We start from the raw sequence: 11,495 nt of genomic DNA, 5'->3' as shown, positions 1-11,495 counted from the left end.
CAGGCTCTACGTCTAAGACGTTGTTTGTTAATCAGCTATAAAAATTTGGAATAACCTACACCGTTCATCAACTTACTGTTCCAATCATAACACCAAAAATTATACTATATATTTATATTTTTTTTTTCTGGAGAACTTACACTAAAGTCATTTCATTTCCAAGGGTACACGGGTAGTTTAACTACAAAAATATTCTAATATTATAAATTCAAATAAAATATTTATAATTATAAAATGTAAAAAAATTAGATGACAATTTTTTTGGATATCTATATAAATCAAAATTCGTACACATTCCAATGTTCCATCAGCATAAAGTGTTCGTATTAAAAATAAAAAGTCATTTCATTTAAAAGATGTAGAAAAGATGAAAAGTACAACCGAAAGTCCAAAAAATGCTGGTATTAAAAATAAAAAATGATCCGTTATGATGTAAATTATTGAGTACAATAACGAGGCAGACATACATGATCAAACCACCGTAGATATTCCAAAATTGAAGTAAAAATGTATCAAGTATTGAACTCAACTCTAGATACTTTTTAATAGAAAGGTATTATGGTGACATTGTATCCGACAATGGCATCAACTTGATTCATCGAATGTGTCTTAGCAATGGCAAAACCTCGAGCTAGACGGAAAACACCAGTTCCTCCCACCACCGGCATCTCTCTGACTTCATCCATGATAGGGTTCCGACCAACCACACTGACAGAGCTACCATTGTAGACCCCAGAGACGAAGTTGTAGGTGAGGGTCATGAGGAGGCTTACCTCGTTTTCCTGGGAAGACATGGCATAGAGCCCTTGGGCTCGACCAATAAGGGTGGAGTTGATATCAGGTGTAGCAGTGAGTGCGTTGTCCATGATATAGATGGACCCGAACCCGAACATGGCACCCATGTTGGAGTCTGTGGCGTTGATCGGTTGGCCTGCAACACGCACTGCAGAGGGGTTCGGGCCAGTAGGAGTATCATGCATGTAAAATTGAATATGAGTTGTGTTTCGTTTTCTGGCCTCTGAAACAGAAGCTAGAAGAACCGCAACCAACATGAAGCAAAATAGTTTTGTGTATGCCATGTGTGAAAGCTAGTGTTCTTCTAAAGATTTGCTTCTTTTGATTTGGCGATGTGATATAACTTAAACCTCTAACCGGACATATGCTATTATATGCAAGTTTCTGCGTGGCGTATGGTGTAGGTTTGACAGTTGTGGTATCAATTATTCAAAGTCAAAGTTTGATAATTTGATTGGGAAAAATATATAAAGTTAGTCAAGAGATGGATCCACATGTGGAAAACAAATATAGACCGTTAAAAGGAAGACAAAAACATGGAAATTTATGAGCTTTGGCATTGAATATAGAATTTTAAAAGTACTTGTAAACATTTCCATAAGCTTCTAGAAATAAAACCTTCGAACATATTGGACTTGAAGATATATATATATATATATATATATATATATATATATATATATATATATATATATATATATATATATATATATATATATATAATCATAATCAAATAAGAATCCCTAAAGGTTAAGAAACCCTAAAAACCTCTAATTTTTAAGTTAACATCAAAATGAAAACTTAAACTACAAAATAAAATCTAGGTAATTTTTCTTGCATCCAAACACTCTCACTCACCTTCAAAAGCTCAAAAACAAACCCTCCATCTATCATCATCAACTACCACCATTGTCGCCACTTACCAGCGCCGCCATGCCGACGTTGACCGACACCACTTCCCGCCATCGTCACCATCATAGTCTGACACCATATTTTTTTCTTCGTTTTTTTGGTGAAACACCACCAGATCTGGTGTGGTTGATGCATTTCAAATCTAGACCTGGACTTTGTGGTTCTTTTTCCGATGTCTAACGATGGTTCCACCACCACATCAGATCTACTCCATCAGTTCCTCCTCCTTTCACCTGCTATGCTAGATTTACTAGCTTCGACGAACGACGAGATCTACGATTTTCGCCACCACTGATGTTCAGATCTGTGAGCTCCAATGACACATCTTCATCTCGCCCCCATCTTTTTTTATCTCGATCTCCATGAAAGACCACCGGATCTGTTCAAATCTGGTCCACCACTTCCTCTCCCAACCGTCGATGTATGTCGTCAACCTCCAAAATCTTTTGTTTTCATCAGATCTGAAGTGGTTCAGTCCAGATCTACGATCTCCGACATTAGATCTATGATCTCCGACGGGAGATCTATGATTTTTGCTTACAGATCTATGATTTATGCCTCCAAATCTACGAGCTCCGACGAGATTGACGGACTAGATATGAGATCGATGTCAACTGCCACCACAGCTACTGCCTTGCCGCTCCGGTGAAGCACCTCCATTTTTTCTCTCTGATCTTTAGTGAAACAACACCATATTTGCATCAGGTATTTCGATTTTTTATTTTATTGTTTTTTCTTATGTTAAACTATGAATTTGATGTTTTAATTCCTCTTCTATTGTTTACTATTGTTAATATTTGTTTTAACAACTATTAAGTTGTGAATTCATTATTATTAAGTTGTAAATCCATTGTTATTAAGTTATGAATCCAAGTCTATTTACTTATTTGTTATAATATTTGTATAAAATATTAAGTTCTGAATCTAATGTTAGTAAGTTGTGAATGCATGATTTTTTTTATAAGTATTAAGTTGTGAATGCATGATCTTTTATAAGTTTTAGCTATGTTTGTATTAATTTTCTTGTTGGCATGTTTTTGTGGCATAAATATGTAAGAATATATTAATTTTTATAATTGTTGCATAAAACTCAAAATTAGTGAATTAATATGTTTATTAAACTGCCAATATAGTATTTAAGCTGACAATGGATTATTATGCATTTTATTCAACTGTGAATTTGTGTATTCAACTGTAAATTGAATGTATTACACTGTGAATTGGTTGTATTAAGCTGTGTTTTTTTTATGAATTTTGTATTAAAATATGAATGTTTGTATTAGTTTTCTTGTTGGCATGTTTTTGTGGCATAAATATGTAAGAATGTATTAATTTTTATAATTGTTGCATAAAACTCAAAATTAATGACTTAATATGTTTATTAAACTGTCAATATAGTATTTAAGCTGACAATACATTATTATGCATTTTATTAAACTGTGAATTTGTATATTAAACTGTGAATTGAATGTATTACGCTATGAACCGGTTGTATTAAGCTGTGATTTTTAATGAATTTTGTATTAAAATATGAATGTTTGTGTTAATTTTTTTGTTAGTATTTTTTCTAGCATAAATATATAAAAATGTATTAATTTGTATAATTATTGCACAAAACTCTAAATTAGTGAATTAATAGGTTTATTAAACTGCGAATATAATATTTAAGATAACAATACATTATTATATATGCAGATCTAATTTGGAAGAAATGATTTGTAACGCCCAGTTCCTGGTATGTATTTTAAATCAAGTTATTCATTTTTGTACAGGAACTCGACGAGTTGGAGGCTCCAAACTCGTTGAGCAGGAATGGAATTTGGATGTGGGATTTAAAGCCTACTCGTCGAGTCGAGAGCCTCAACTCGACGAGTAGGGCTGCCAGAATGAAACCCTAATTTGCAGGGTTTAGCACCCTATTTAAACACCTTAACGTCCAAAGGCTAGCCTCATTTACAACCTCCATCATCCCAAACCCTAGCCACGAAACCCTAATCCATATTTGAGTGTTTTGAGCCATTTTTGTGCATTCTTTGTGAAATTGAAGAAGAGGACTCTTGAAGAAGGAGCAAGGACGTGAAGGAGAAGAGTAGATCCAGAAGTTGAGCTCCATTTCTGGTTCATTGGAGGTATAAAGCTCCTATCTTGTCTATTCAATGTTTAGATCTAGTTTTAGAGTGATTTCACCATGTTTTGGTCTAAGAATGCTAGTCTTTGGGACTTGGACGTCCAATGTGGGGAAAATACTTCAGATCTAGGGTCTTTAGGGGACTTCATGGCATAAAAGTGCCAAATTTATGGTCATGAAGGTCCCATGCAACTTATGAACCATCCTTTTAGCTTTTTGAGCCAACTAGTCCATGCATGCAAGTAAAGATAGGAACTTTACGTGATATATCAGCCCTAAGAGACCAGATCTATGGTTTGGAAGCATTGAACTCGATTGGAAGTGACTGAATGGATTTAGACTAAGATAACTCGGCGAGTTGTTCATCCAACTCGGCGAGTTGGATCGTGGTCCCCCGACCTTTTCTGTTATTAAGCAAAATCGGCGAGTCTAGGAGATTACTCAGCGAGTTGGCCATGGTTTTTGGGTTTTGAAGACTGAAGAACTCGACGAGTTCAAGGAGGAACTCGACGAGTTGTGTTGAAAAGTCCCGACTCTATTATAGGGAGGAACTCGACGAGTTCATGAAAGAACTCGACGAGTTGGGTCGCAATTTCAGGGTTTATGATTTATGGAACTCGACGAGTTGATGGACCAACTCAGCGAGTTGAGTTAACCCAGAAGGTTGACTTTGACTTGGACTTTGACCAGAGTTGACCCTTAAGGGGGTTATGAGTATGAAAGGGTAATTAAAGGAAATTTTATGTGTAGGAGTTTGAGGGGAGTTGATGTTGGGTTTTGAGCATTCTAACACTCCTAAGGTGTTCATGCAACCCTAAATACCTTGGATCTATGTTTTCACTAATTATACATCCAATGGTGTTTCCAAGGTATTAAACCTATAACTAGCATACAATTATCATATACCACACAAGAATCTAGTTAAGATAACATACCTTATGGTGGAGATTGAAGTCTTGATGTATCTAGCCTTAAGAGCTTAGCCCTAATAGTGTGGAAGCCTCAAGTGGAATCACAACACATCATAGACAAAGGAGGAACTTGAGAGAGAATCTTCATGCACCCAAAACCACCATGAACTCCAAGAATACACTTGTGTCGATTTTGGGCAATGAAGTATGTATTTATATGTGGGATTTCTAGGGTCATGGATATAACCCAAATCCATACCCATGGGTCTTATGATCCATGGTTCATGTGGCCCAACTCTTTATGTATCCATACATAAACTTGGTCCAACATGGATCATAAGCCCAACACACATAAATACAACTAATTAAAATAATTAGTCCCCATAGATTTAATTAATCTCTTTTTTTGATCACTAAATCAATTCTAAATTAATTCTTGATCAATACTAATTAAAACCATATGATTTCATATTAATATATTAGTACTTATAATATATTTATAAATCATATATAACCTTCTCTCAAGAGTCCATCCTAACAAATTGTCCTGATGATATGCAACCCAAATGGACCATGCTACTCTCGGGTCAAGTACATACCAATAATAGTTATGGGCTTAGACATCTAATCCAACAGTCTCCCACTTGGATAAGTCTAAAACTATTATTGCAAGTACGAATTCATAACTCGACTAGCAATCGTAGCTCTTAAAGCCGCTGTCGAACTCTGAACAAATCAATGACGCGTCCATTAGATAAGTGATCATATATTCCTCCATTCTAGATATCATATGGACTGAGACATGGATTATAATCATTCTCTCCATCCATTTTTTGTTTCCCAATTTTCGATTTATGACAACTGACTAATTGAACAAATTAAATCAGTCCAGACTTGGCCAAGCACTTAGGGGTGTCATCACTAAACCATCGAGGGGCCCACAAATATCGCTTTTATCCTTATAAGGTAAAAGGAATGGATAAACTTCGACTCATATGCTTGTACTAACTACTTGTTGAATCATACACAAAGACACGTTTTATAACATCAAGTTACTGATGCGTTTTCGGACAATCAATGTATAATCAACTCATAGTCAACAACTCATATCTCTAGGTTTGAAGAATATAAGATATTATCGTCTCATGATTCACTCGTGATAAAATCCATGAAGTGATTCAAATGAGTGTGGGTTTAATCCAATACTCGAATATTATTCCAGGAGCACTCATGAATACTGCAGCTAAGTCTAGCCACCTAGACAGACTACAGACCCATTCATGACAGTCTTGCCTCAATACCTACTTCCAAAGTATGATTGACTGTGGACGGTTTGAATAACCTAGTTATTCGGGAAGTCAAAACATACAAAGTGAAACACAAGAATAATACTAATCCTATATGGCCCCAACACTTTGAGTGTAAATAAAAACCCTTTTAACTAAGCACCATATTGATTACTCATTATTCATTGTATAATGTTTCGATTTATCAACTTAATACTTGAATTAAAACAATAGTCATGCCATGCTCCAAGCATGCACACTATGTTTACCTATGGTCCTTTCTTTTGTGAAATAGATCAATTGAACACGACTCCAATGATGCTAATTTTACAATCCCAATCCCTTTTGTAAATGTAAGAATACCAAACTCTTGCCATTTACTGTAATCTGTTAGATTCTAAACTTATATGCAATGATTCTCTTGTAATGACTATGCACAAAAGTAACAAAGACTTGGCAACATACATTAAAAAGTATTCCAATGGAGATCAATTCCATGGAAACGAAGTCTCATATTCAAAGTACATTCCTTTGAACATCCTTCTTTGCATTAAGTTTTCTAATCTTACACGGATTCAGAGAATAACTTCCACCTATGGAAACAATACCATATTACCATTTTGACTATCACTTTTTAACAAGAGTTGCCTCTTTTCAGAATATGTCAATATGGTCCTTTCCAAAGTTTACACTATACTTCCAATTGTCCACGAGCAACCAATCTTTGGTAAACCTCAGATTGTCCTCGACAATTGCTTAATCATTTTAGTCATATCTGGTTCTATTCCTTTTTCCCTCTTAATGCCCTAAGCACTTGGAAAATTTAGAATGGATGTAATCGATCCTATACCCGAAGCATATGGGACACGATTCATGCTATAAAAATTTTATTTGCCATGTTCTCACAATTCAAACTATGAAGAGGGATGTCGTAATCATAATCGAATTTTGAGAACGCCACATATATAGAATTTCCTTATGTTGAACCATTCCAACATAACATTCATATATATCTTTGACTAAAGTTGATTAGAATCTCAATCTAAGCTTGTAGAATTAGAATGAAGTATAAAATCCTCTCCTCTAATTATAGCAAAACAACTTTTCAAAGTGAATTGAAACTTTTGTTTTCGATAATTAACATTTCTAACTTGCAACACGTAACATAATAATCATGCTCCCACTAACATGATAATTATAATTTAACCAGCATAACACTTTATGCTCCCACTAGCTTTGACATGTACCCAGAAATCAGCTGGACTTCTAGAAATCAATACTTTATTGACTTTCTTACCAAAGTTCATTTTTCTGATACGAGATGCTTTGATAAGACTTTATCAAAATCATACACCTTTTCTTAGACAGCTCACATGTGTGTCTAAACAATTTTAGAACTATGAAAAGGGATGTCGTAATCATAGTCTCAATTGTTTAGACCTTTTCCATTTCTCACAAGTCTATGTTAGTGTGCCGGTTACCCACACACGCTCCACTAACAACTTTGAGAATGCAAATATCACAATTGCTATCTACTTAAAACCTACTTAGTGAAAGCGTTTCCTCACCATCATTTTCATGAATCGGAGAGAAACCTTATGACACTTAGATTTTCTATGGCGTAAGTGTTCCTATCCATGTGAATTTTTCATAACCATAATCATAAGACAAGGTTAGTGACAAAACCAAACTCATATGGACTGAACTTGTTTAATCTTAATTTCTTGCCACCTGGCAGCACAGGGCCTACCATTGCTTCCAGGTTGTTATGCAAACAATTGAGAACTCATAGAACTCACAAGCATAGTCAACTTTTAACTGGAATAGACACATAAATAAGAATATCTCAACACGATAGGTTACAAACCTCAAGTCATGGGCTAGTGATTAACAATACTCTTGATTAGTTCTTGAAACTATCTCAAGATCTTTTAAGACTCCCACTGACCTCTTGACATATAAGATTCTCTTGTCAAGACCCATTGCTTAACAGACAAATATTCAAGAGATAGTGCAGATTCTTATCAAGACAAATACTTCACACAGTTGGCCTAAGTTGGTCTCTGTTTTATCCAAAACATCACAACTTACCAATTTCAAATGTACAAGAGTAGAAAAACTTTTACTCTACATTTGACAAGTGTTAATAAACCTTCTTTAAGATGTGTCACTCAAGTTATAATCTTGGAGTATGACTCTAAGACTTGTTTTGGAACGAAGTATGCCTTATCTTCTTGATTTAACCATTTCAACAATTCATGACTCCTCTTCTTAGCCATGGGAATGCACTAAGATGTCCTTAGAGGATCAAATTGTGATATGGTTTCTTAATCATTAAGATGATCATAAAACATGATACTAAAGTACTCTCCCATCTTTTCAGATTGGAGAAACTTTTATCTTCCTGCCTAATTTGATTCTTCTCATTCATTCTGCCAATCATTGAAACTTTTCCAATATTTCAGAATTACACTTAAACTTGTAAGTATAACCATATTTACTAAACTTTAGTAAATCATAACGAATAATCTTATCGATCTTTGTGGTGGACCTGACCAACGCACAACCAAGTGTACCCAATCCTTTAGTCCTTCACTTGACTCATACAAGCATGTGAGCAAGGACCTAGTCTTAATTTCCCAAAGATGAAAAATTCTCATTCATCATACAATACAAGTTGCATGATTCCAAGTTTCAATCCAACTTAAACTTGGGTGATGAGAATCTTTCCTTATTTGGAAAATTGTGACCCTACCACAAACGAAAGAATCAAATCCATTTTACAATATTGCTATCAATGAAATCATATAAACAACAAATTTTCACAAATGCCATCGTAAGGATACTTAAAATAAATAAAATCAAAACTTTTCTTTTATTTTAAAACTTGTGGAAAAACTTATCCTTACAATGCAAATACATATGAAAACATGTTGTTATCTATTCCTAAGCAATATATCATAACTCTTAAGCAGCAGCTCAAAATTTTGATCATCAAACATTACGATCGAAATCCATCTATTCGCAATCAGAATCAGCTTACTCTTTCTTTAAGCTTCCTTACTTTTCTTTGATTCTACAAAACATCAAAAATGTAATTACATTACATCATGTATTAAGAATTTCCAAATAAGAACTTAATAGAGTTAGATAGTGGACTTTACCTGAAGTAGAGTCAAACCTTTTTTTGACTTTACCATCCTGATCTTTCAGGTAAATTGGGCAGCTTCGCAACCAATGTCCCTTCTTTTGGCAAAAGAAACATATGGACTCTTTGGAAATGGTACACTTGATTGTCCAGACTTAGCCTCTCTCTTTACCATTGAGTCAAACGACTTGACCATGCTTATCCCTTTCCATTGGGAAGAGAAAGTTTTTCTGGACTTTCAATGTTACCATTACCAATGTCCATGGATGCATGGGAAGTAGATCTTTCAATCAAATTTGCTTTACCATTGCTCCAAATCATTGCTGATTCAGTAGCATCGAGCAAATACTTAAGCATTAAGGGTCATGTCATGGTCTTTCACATAGTAGTCCTTAAAGAACTCACTATATGACTTAGGAAGTGATTGAAGAACCCAGTTAACAGTCAACTCCCTTAACACTTTGACACCCAACTCTCCTGGTTTGCCAATGTGTGACTTAATCTCCAAGATGTAAGCACATATAGACTTTTCTTGCCAATTAGGGATTGAGTGACCTTGGACTTGTGGGTCAGGGAGAATTATTGGAGGAGGTGGAGGAAGTGAAGCTCTATCCGAAAGGATGAGGAAGACCATAGTTATCTGAACTTAGACATCTATGAGGGAGAAATTCAAGTTTCAGTTGATTTAAGTCCTTAACATAACACCCAATATGAAATATTAAGGCTAGGACCCAACAAACTATTTTATAACTTGGAAGAGGGATGTCGAGGATCCAAGCTACAAAATATTTGAATGTAGGTAAATGACGATTTACCAATTTCCACCATGAAAAACAAAATAAATTATTAAGTTTTTAATTTGATTGAAACTCCTAGATCTTTTGAGATTCATTGAACTTTCAATGGCATGTCTAAATCTCGATTGTGCCCTCTCAAGTTTGTGACTGGGATGCCGAGGATCACAAACAAGGTGTGAATAACCATGTAAATTGACTTGGTACCCTTAATTTTATCACCCAATCGATGTTCCGGTTAACCACACACGCTCCACCAATCTATGATAAAACTTAAGTCACCCTTTGCCACACATTGTCAGTCCTATGTTAGTGTGCCGGTTAACCACACACGCTCCACTAACGACTTAACAAGGGTGCAAAGTATAATTTCATGGGTTAGCACCATTTCACATTTTCCTAAGTAACTAAGATTGAGAATTTATAAGTGTTTAGTTACTTAGTATTTATCATTATACTTTTAATGAAAGGAGAATTAGAGTCCTATCCTACCCGTTCGGCTAACGACCCTCCACCAGTCAGGAAGCGGTGGGTGAGAGTGGACACCCATTAAACTGCCATTTTATAGGCAGTAACCTTATACCCTCCTTAGAGACCGGCTTCGTGAATGAGGCCTACTAACGGTAAGATTGACTTTATCTTATACATATATATAACCATTATCTTTTAATATTATAATAGTATAAGGTTGAATTTTAAACTTTTAAAATTCTAAGGTTTAATTTGGAATTAATGTATACATGGGGAGGTAACTTTGCAAATTCCAAAACTTGAGGGCAAGTTTTGAAACTTTTCAAAACTCTTAGATTTTCATAACTTATGAGTTTAATTAAGGTTTTGAAAATCTTTAATGAAGAGACTCTTGAACATCCAAAACTTGAGGACAAGTTATGGAGTTCATAAAACTATTTATGACAAAAAGACTCTTCATTTTGTAACTTATGGAAATTTTATGAGTTTTAAGAGTCATAAATGTGACTTTTCATATAATCTTGAGGACAAGTTACAAAAAACACATTTTATGAACTACTTCTAGATCAATTTTGGATTGAAAACAACTAACACATTACTTTTTCATTAATCTAAATTAACTCATAAAACAAGGTAACACAAAAACGTTTGGTTTTCCATAACTTGAGGACAAGTTATGGAGTCCATTCAATGTCATTGAGATCAAAAAGTACACTCACAAACAATTTGCACATAATTCCTATGATCTATCAAAACTCATAAGCATGAACAATCCATATCATCAATTTTCAAGAATCATATAAACATATATAAAACTTGAAACTTCGATAATAACTTTGAAATTGGTTTACCATAATCATTACCACATTAAAAACAGGTTTTATAAGTCCAAAACAGTTAAAGGTAATGATTCTAAACAAATTCCAGCACCAAAACTCGAAAATCTACACTCAGGAGCACCAACTCGTCGAGTGCATGAACTGACTCGGCGAGTTGGTTGAAGATACACATGAACTCGTCGAGTTCCTTCATGGACTCGGCGAGTCCACT

General features: G+C 34.7%; 1 pseudogene; it reads right to left on the bottom strand.

Annotated features, from left to right (window-relative positions):
• Positions 1–245: 245 nt before the first annotated feature.
• LOC145104196 (dirigent protein 23 pseudogene) lies at positions 246–1,154 on the bottom strand (annotated as a pseudogene).
• Positions 1,155–11,495: the final 10,341 nt, after the last annotated feature.

Source organism: Lactuca virosa, chromosome 1 (genome assembly GCF_052849685.1).
Source record: "Lactuca virosa cultivar CGN04683 chromosome 1, Lactuca_virosa_CGN04683_v6, whole genome shotgun sequence".
NCBI lineage: Eukaryota > Viridiplantae > Streptophyta > Magnoliopsida > Asterales > Asteraceae > Lactuca > Lactuca virosa.
The sequence above is the reverse complement of the archived record's forward strand: the minus strand, read 5'-3'. Positions and strand labels throughout refer to the sequence as shown.